The sequence below is a fragment of the Rhipicephalus microplus genome, chromosome X (assembly GCF_043290135.1).
Source record: "Rhipicephalus microplus isolate Deutch F79 chromosome X, USDA_Rmic, whole genome shotgun sequence".
NCBI lineage: Eukaryota > Metazoa > Arthropoda > Arachnida > Ixodida > Ixodidae > Rhipicephalus > Rhipicephalus microplus.
The window spans coordinates 142,286,156-142,294,225 of NC_134710.1; the positions used below are offsets into that span (position 1 = coordinate 142,286,156).

At 44.2% G+C, this 8,070-nt stretch overlaps 1 long non-coding RNA gene across 2 annotated transcripts; it reads right to left on the bottom strand.

Moving 5' to 3' along the window:
* Positions 1-827: 827 nt before the first annotated feature.
* LOC142776996 (uncharacterized) lies at positions 828-3,969 on the bottom strand. 2 transcript variants are annotated; one of them, XR_012887892.1, is made up of 4 exons: positions 3,688-3,969; positions 2,630-2,708; positions 2,376-2,436; positions 828-1,054 (listed from the first exon to the last, which is right to left on the bottom strand). It is a non-coding gene; the product is annotated as an uncharacterized LOC142776996 (long non-coding RNA). The 2 variants fall into 2 exon arrangements; XR_012887891.1 differs by having other exon boundaries at positions 2,376-2,708.
* Between the last annotated feature and the right edge of the window lie 4,101 nt (positions 3,970-8,070).

Below are 8,070 nucleotides of genomic sequence, written 5' to 3' on the forward strand. Positions count from 1 at the left end.
GATGCAGCGGTGTATGGTGCACGGCGTTGTGTGCAACACACGCTCGCTTGGCCGTGCTATCTACAGCGCCAGTGCCACCAGCACGGCCACATGTGCGCAGGTGGAAGAAATTTTATAAAGATGACCTCGGTTGGTCTGATAAATGTCGCTAAACTCATATACACTTAATCTTACTGCACTGGAAGCAGTATTTTCTGAACAGAGTCACAGCTGCGAAACCGTTTTTTATAACAATGATTGAACTAAAAGCATAGAAAACGCATAGGCAAAGAATAGCACGTAAGTTCTGATGTACAGAACTTGCGTCCTCTATCTGGTACCACACTCTAAGCCAAAACGGAGCAACAGGGGTATAGGGGTTGCTCCTTTCAGGGAGCAATTGAATTGCCACTCCCATTACTCTCCTAAAAGGAGTAACTGCAGAGGGAGGAACCGTTGCTCTCCTTTCAGTTCCTCCTTCGGGGGATGAACAGTTACTCCCTCCAGTTCCTCCCTGCAGACCAACAGTTACTCCCACCAGTTGCTCCCTGCCGACCAACCATTACTCCCACCAGTTGCTCTTCTAAGAGCAACAGTTATTCTTTACCGTTCTTCCCACGTGTTCGCAGTTACTCTCTGAAAACCAACTGCACATGCTTCCAGTTACTCCTTGGGGAAATGAGTATTTATCTCGAGTATGCTTGTCACACGCTAAACACATGGCGAGAGCTCCTTGGAAGAGCACTGCTTGGGTGCTTCTAACACAAAAAGTGGACAATATTGAAAGGAAAATAAATGTTTTATTGTTCTTTTTATGAGGCGACGTTTGACCACACGTAAAAGTAGACTTCGCCACACCACAGCCAGCACTAAACAAACACCATAATACATCAAAGGTTTTGTGCGTCATCCGTGAAAAAACAATCTTGAATTTCTAGCATAGGGCAGTCTGTGTCATCATTGGTGAGAGAAGGGCAACTTCTCCAATTCTGAAGAACTCAAGTTTCGCAGCTGGTGTTTCCATCAGGCTAGCGCAGCAGAACGTCACCGCAGGCATATGTGAAGCATCTCATTGCTGCAAGAAAAAAAATAGAAGTGTGAGGTTAAACATGCCAGAATCAATTCATAACAATGAGTCACACACACTGCAGCAGCGCTTACATTCTAGGATGTCTACTGCAAAACGAAATGTGAAAAAAAGGAAGGTTCGGCCAAACGTTACTTGGCAAGCCATATAAATGCTGATGTGGTAGACGCTCTTCACATGATGTCTCAGACAGCAATATTCTGGAAGAAAATGTGCAGCACCTCAACAAGGCATATTTGTAGTAGCTAAAGATACCCTTAGGTTCAGTTAACTTGTTTCCTATACACAGCTGAGTGACATTTCTATGAGCCCATTCACCAATGGGCATTCTAAATGAGGTCATGTGTGTGGCAAATAACACGTACTGTCCGCTCATGTTAAAATACTTATTTAGCTCGTGCACATAGTTGCTCTTGATTCTACTGTTCTATCATACGCTGCTGCGTCTTGAATTGTGCAATACCTGTAGGCACAAGCCAAGCATGCAAAGCCTGCTTGAAAGCAACCATTTGCAGAGGCTACATGATAATCTTCAGTATATTTCTTTGTACCTGACGCAAACGGCTGGACAAAACTACAGACAAATAAATGTAGACCGTGCTACCTTCAAAAAATGCTTTAAATTTAGAAAACTAGGGTGCATTTGTTCACTCGGTTGACGAGTCACAGCCACGAGATATGTAAACGAAGCAATATATCTTAAGGCATGCACAGATATTCTGATTCTTTGTTTGACAGTGTCACAGATAGCTTACCAATACATATATATTTGAGAGCAACAAGATGTGAAGCTTTTATTAGTTCAACGTCTTGTTGGTTCACAGCCAAACAGGTTACTGCTTGTTAGACAAATTGGAATAAGCACACCATGGTTTCCAAAAAAAAAGCATTATTAGAAGTTAGCTCCCGGTGTGAATGTCTGCCTATTTATTTTGTACATGTGCCACAAAGACATTTGTTGAGGATGTGCTAGCAGTCAAGCCAAGATCGCATACTTGGTTAATGTGATGGAAATACAAACATTAGAAACACTGCCACCTCTAGTAAGAGCATAACACTTCAGTATCTTGGACTAGCAAAGAGATGCACAAGAAAGTTAAGCCCACTCTTGCGGAACTTTGAACGCGAATATTTCAGAGTGGGGGAGGTCAACATGCTGTGGCACTTTTAAACCCACGAAACATCTGCAGAAAACAGGGTTAAGGCAAGTCAAGAAACACTGTTATGAAGGCATGGAGAGCTTTGTGAATCTAGGCCCAAGTGTTATGCTTTGTGCAAGCCAAAATCCATGTAAATAGGGAAAGCATACATTTAGGAGTACCAGCGTAAAGAAATCTTGGCAGTTGGCTTTTTAGTACAAACAGCAATCCCTGCAATGAAAACATAAACATTTTATCTTAACGGTAACAGTGTGAGCACACACACGGGCCAGCGGAGCCATGTCGAATTGTCAGTGCCAGTGTAACCATGTGGCATAATGAACTATTCTCTGGCCAACACATGCACAGTTTGCCCCTAAAAAGCGATGCTTTCATATACGTAGTACAAAAAGTCTGCACTTACCAAAATTCACTTGCTTTCTGTACTTTAGCATCGTTGGGAGCATCTTTATCTGCAGTATAACCAAATTTGTGTCATATCACTGAAAAAAAAAGTAAAAGACATGCATCAAATATTGTTTCATTCGGTAGCAGAGAAGTCAGGTTAAGAACAGCCAAGTGGGAATCAGCCTAATTATGTGCATGCGGCAAATCCCAAACGGCGTTATTGAGGTTGTCGAAATTTTCGTCGATTGGTATTAACGTCGATATGTGACTTCAACGGCATGCCAAGTTTTCACAGCGCATAAAGATTTCATAATGCAGAATAATGACAGCGCTAACGAGAACATACAGCATTTATGATTGTCTTTTACAATATTCAGTTTTGCTAAGGTTTTGCATCACTAAAGAAATCTTAAAGATTTGGGTCATTCCTCCTCCAATTGTTCTGTCAATATGTAAACTGCTCACTTGATGGTGCGCTTATAAAATAGTACGTTCAGCGCAGAGGTGAAGCAAGTGACGCAGTGATGTGGGCAGATTTATTTTTTTTTTTTAGGCGTGCGGGGAAGGGGGGGGGGGGGGGGGTCCGCTTATCTGAATAGGCCGGGCAAGCGAATATGGTCGTCAATTTGGGCTCCCTACGCCCGGCCTAAAAAAATTCTGTGCGCAACCGCCTGGCTATGCCAGTGAAGTGATGCGACAATGATTTGTTCACTTACTGATTTACATACACTTTACATCTCTAAAAAATGCGGCCCAAGGCCCCAACACTCAGCCGTTAACATTACATAAAGCCAATGGTAGAAAAGTGCCAGTATGAATGCAGCTAAAACCCCGCCCCAATGTTTTTTCAAGCGAGGTAGTGTTGCGGAAATGAACTTTTAACTGCAAAAGTACACTGGCACTGCAGTGGTGACAGGGGAAGCAAGAGGGTATGCAGGCGGTAATAGAGGTAATTTAGTCCGATACGGCTAGCAATGGATACGGTGAATAAGAGCAAATCATTTCTCTTTCAATAGCGCAACCACTCAACAATGTATTGTAAGAGCGTTAAATGTTGCTGGAAATGCCACTCACCTGCACGCTGATGCATGCACAGTCCTTTGTCCGACGAGCGAACAGGCTTGCAGATAGCTGAAGACGTGTTTACGATGTGTTTGTTCCACCCAGCAGCAAAATCCACAACTACTTCGCGCTCTATAAAGATAAATATACACTAACCTTCATCACGAATAAGTAGAAACGCAAATCTGCGACACACACACACGATCAAAACATAGCTCACAAGCCCGCACGTCCATGTGCTCGCCAACCACAGACCATATGAAAATGAGTAAGTAGTGCGAACGCGAACCTAGTTGCGCCAAAAAAAAAAAAAAACGTCGAGCAGTGGCAGCACAGGCGTCAGCGCAATAATTTCAGTGTGTTCTCCTAACACAATTATAAAAAAAACTGAGGTACACTAAATCTCATAAATAAATATAAAAAGTTGAGTGTAATTTTTATTTAGTGCTAGTCAACATAAACACTGAATAAAAATTACTTTGTAACTTACATCGTTTGCTACACTAGCGCCACAATTGTCGTGCGGGCGCACATGGCGCAGATTTGTCATTCTGCCCTCAAAGTACACGGTGAAGCGTGCTACTAAGTGTATGGCTGATGAGAAGCGCGTCTGGGTCCGCTTTTTTTTTTTTTCTTCTTCGATATATCTGGGCGCGGGGGGGGGGGGGGCTACTTATGCACGTGTTTCGGTGCTTGATCGACTTTGACGCCCTTACTTCGCGGACGAACGGCGTGTCTAGGCTTTTTTTATCGTTGTTTTGCACGTGTTTCGGCGTTCGGTCCGCTTTGACGTGCCAACTCTCCATCCTGCTGCTGCGTGTGTTAGGTATTTGCCGTACTGTATTCTCAGGCCTTCTGTGTTCAGCCAGCGCTGCTATCTTATTATCTACGGATGCTAAAATAAATCACTGTTTTGGTTTGGTGAAGTTTGGCACACAGAACAAACAATAATCTGGCCCATGAATATCAATGTGGGCGGCATGCATATTTGTGTGCGGTGTCCTGCCGGGGAGTAACCGTTGCGTGACGAGAGCATTTACGGCGGTTCCTCCTTCCGTTGCTCCCTTACAAACTTAAGATGAATACAGTTGCTCCCCCATTCTCGAACAAGTCGGCCATCTTGTTCCGCTTGGTCTTTTCGGAGAGTAACAGTCGGTCTGAAGGAGTAAAAACAGCCGTTGCTCCCATTTTGGCCATTTTTTGGCTTAGAGTGCAGTGACAATCAGCTTTAGACATTAGTTTATTAATTTATTCGTAGAAATAAGCAGAAATTGATGCAAAAACGCGATGTTACACAGTCTAACAGAGCCTTTTGTTCCGAAATACAGCTTGGCGCCAGTAACTTGAATTTAATGCTATTTCATATAGCTCGTGAATTGGAAGTTAGTTAGAGATATACCATATTTCGGGTCACAAGGGGAAGCGGGCACAGGGCATTTACTTGTCAATATTAGGGACTGTATGGAACAGATTTAGCTAGCGTAACACACCTAATGGCATCGCCAGCATATTTGGTAATAGGCGCAACTGCAAGGACCAATTAAGTCGTAGAGCACACTTACTCTCGAACCTCAGTGCTAAACAGAATGGGTAGGCAAATTCGGACAAAATAGAACAGAACGAGACAACACAAAGACCTCGTTTTCTTCGGCGTCTGTGTTTGCGAGCCCATACGTTTTCGCGATGAATACATATGAACTATAGTTGAATTTTGTCATTCGAAGCTTCTTATACCTACTTATACGTCTTATGCACCAGCTCAAATAGGTAATCTTTACAATGAACGCAAACTAGATTTACAAAAAACAACATTTGTGAATTCAACCAGAATTTCATTATCTCGTGTCTGCGTACATAGTGTGCCTCTCACTAGCGTTAACCATAACCAAGCTTTCGTGTGTGTTGTTAGGTCATTCTTTTGTTTAATCATCCAAGTAAATGTGCGCGCACACACACACACACACACACACACACACACACACACACACGCGCACACACGCACACGCACACGCACACGCACACACACACACAACGTTGCTGACGGAGTAAGACTGATGACTAAACACTGCATAAGCCTCGTGACAATAGCCTAGTTTCCCAAGCAGGACTTTGATTTCAGTGCACATATTTAGCTGGGAAAAACAGCAGAAAAAAGATGAAGACAGAAAAACACAGTACACATAGCGTTCGCATGTGTACTGTGTTTCTGTGTCCTTGTTTTTTTTTTCGCGCTGTTCTTCCAAACCAGTTTGCCAACTTTTTCTTTTGTTATGAAGGTTGGAAGTTGGGCATGTTAGCAGGGCATACATGTATGGAGAGCTCAACAAAGAAGGACTATGGCACTGTGTGTGTTCTCCGCTAGGCCTTGTTTTTCTGCACTGTTCTTAGTTAAATTATTTATTTTCCTTTCTTATTAAGCTTGGTTAACATAAGTTGGTACACATGGAAGATATTGTTCGCATGACTGAACTATCACTTCAATTTCAATGTTTTGTTTATTCACACGTACTGAAGTTTTTTCAGTAGATAACCCACTATCCTCGAGGAAGCTGATAAATGCGGTGACTAAATGCACTTACACAAATACATTATTCACGTTTGAGACGTGTAAGCAAGGTAAGCAAATAAAGAGAGAGACAAAAAAGAAAGAAGGCGCTCCTCCTACAACACATTTACATGGAGTAGCAGAGATACCTCTGGGAAATGTAGAGTGGTCAAGTCAAGACACTGCACCGAGTCCCTTACCTGGAATCCTGCCTTGTGAAGCTCTTCGGTCACCAAGTTGCGTGCGCTCTTTTCTTCGAAGCGCACTTCCGGCACCCGCCATATAGATGCCTGCAAGTCATTGAGCAATTTGGCGTTGACATCTACCGTTTCTACGACGCAGCGGGCCACAGAATCCATCGGCAGAAGTGTAACTGCAATAAGGCTGATGAGAAGGGTGGGAGAGCGATGCGGCGTCACCCCAAAGCCATCCTCAGCGTCACCGACTTCGCCTGAGCACGAGAGGAGCATTTAAACCTGCATCAAAAGCCAAGAGAACCACTGTAGGATTTCACTGCATTAAATAATATTGTAGTCGGTTGCGAACGGTCGGTGAGGAACACGTACTCGATCCTTTTTCTGCAACAGCATCCTGCTGTGTTGGGGCTGGCTGGTCCCGACTAAGCAGAAGAAGAAGACGGCCGACGGAGACGGACGCGGCCGGCGGGGATGCCGGCCAGCCCGAACACGCGGGTTGGCGCGAAGCGCCGAAGAGAAGAACAACAACTGCACTCCATGGTTACCCAACGCACACTCATCTTATTTTACAGTCGCCTTGAAATCCTGGATGCCAGAGCGGCGCCCCCTGGCATCCTCACATGTCATTTCGAAACAGAAACCGACAACCCAGAACACAACAATCATCCCCTCCTCGAAAGAAGTTCACCTATACACTGTTTATATGTATACATGATCGGTACCAACGTACTATACAAGGTATGTACGTTAAAACACATGAAAATTCAGAGCACGGCACATCGAACTCACACATGATGAGTCCTGAAAATGCACCGAAAAAATGTACGGAAGTCCTGAAAATGCACTGAAAAAAATGTACAAAACTCAGTACAATATTGATTTGGATGCATTGGACCTTTTCACAGAACAATGATGTTCACAAACAGTAATGAATAAGAGTTCTAATCACTTAGTCTTCGAACCGCCGCGGCTTCTGCCGCTTCCGTTTAGGGCGGGCCCTTTTGGGTGTAGAATTGGGTGTCTCTGCACCTTTGTCACTTGTGCTCTGATGTGACACATCAAGAGCAGTAGAAGATCGTGAAGGCTCTGAACAAGCGTTCAAATTCGCGGTCTCATCAGAGCTCGCAGCATGAGCTTCGAAAGAACTTTGTGGATCGGAGTCCGGTTCAACGGTCTCAGCCGTATTTGAAGGTTCGAAGTGAACCGTAAGACTTGGTGTACTTGAACCAGCGACACTGACTGGTAACTCCTCCCCCCTTGAAGAAGAAATGCCTGTACATGGAGGCCTCATGTAACAGTCTGATGCATAGTTGAAAGACGTGGACGGAACGTGATAGGGAAGACTTTTAGGTGTTGAAGGCGAATCCGTGTGAAAAATAACAAGGCGCAAAACATTCTAGATGTTACCATCACTTAAGCGAAAAGAAGTGGGGCTAACCTGGCCCAAGACATTGTAAGGACCCCGATACTTGGGGCGCTTGCCTGGCTAGATTGCCAGTGCGAACTTTCGACTGCTTTGCACCTCGACGGGTGTCGACATACTTTTTCATTGCTTGTTGATGAGAAAAAACCCTGGTACGGATTTGATCAAGAGAAGACACTGCTATGTTACGAGGCAAAGAGACTATGTCGAGAGCAACTCGTGGTTGCCCA